The 689-nt window shown below is 32.5% G+C and overlaps 1 non-coding gene across 1 annotated transcript; it reads right to left on the bottom strand.

The window, feature by feature from the left end:
* Positions 1 to 245: 245 nt before the first annotated feature.
* Positions 246 to 327, bottom strand: Trnal-uag. The gene has a single exon. It is a non-coding gene; the product is annotated as a tRNA-Leu (tRNA).
* Between the last annotated feature and the right edge of the window lie 362 nt (positions 328 to 689).

Genomic DNA, 689 nt, shown 5'->3' with positions numbered 1-689 from the left:
TATACATTCATGTCTGTGTTGTTTTATAACATAATTGGAAGTTAAAATAACAGTAACAAATAAATAAATGAATGAGAAACTAGAAAATCGGTATAACGTAGGATCACATTGGTTACTTAATCATTACATTAGTAGAAGAGCCTACATCGTGAAAGTGACTTATCACAGGATTTATTTGTTTTAAAGATGTTTTTCTTCCTATTTGATAATGTAACACCATCTCTCCATTCAAAACAATAAGTTCTTGGTAGAGGTGGGATTTGAACCCACGCCTCCGAAGAGACTGGTGCCTAAAACCAGCGCCTTAGACCGCTCGGCCACTATACCTGTAAACGTTATTTTTCCTACAACAATTCTTATGATATATCTCTTTCAACTGAACTTCCAAGTGTGGTTTTTAAGACAAACTCGTTCTTTAATTCCTCGTTAGTTAATTTATTGTGATATCATGCATGTTATTAAGGTAGTCATTTTTGTTCAGAATAACAATGGCATTGCCTTTATCAGGGCGTATAACATGGATGTTTTTATTTATTGACAATTCTTTTAAGGCTAAGATTTCGTCAGGGGTTAAAGGGTTAGGTTCTCTCTTACTATTAAAATTATAAAATGTAGATAGAACAAGATTTTTTAATTTAGTAATAAAAAATCACGGGATTGATTAAGATTGCCTTTATCGTGCATGGGAA

Source organism: Limulus polyphemus, unplaced genomic scaffold (assembly GCF_000517525.1).
Source record: "Limulus polyphemus unplaced genomic scaffold, Limulus_polyphemus-2.1.2 Scaffold92874, whole genome shotgun sequence".
Classification (NCBI taxonomy): domain Eukaryota; kingdom Metazoa; phylum Arthropoda; class Merostomata; order Xiphosura; family Limulidae; genus Limulus; species Limulus polyphemus.
This window is presented reverse-complemented; position numbering and strand designations above follow the sequence as displayed.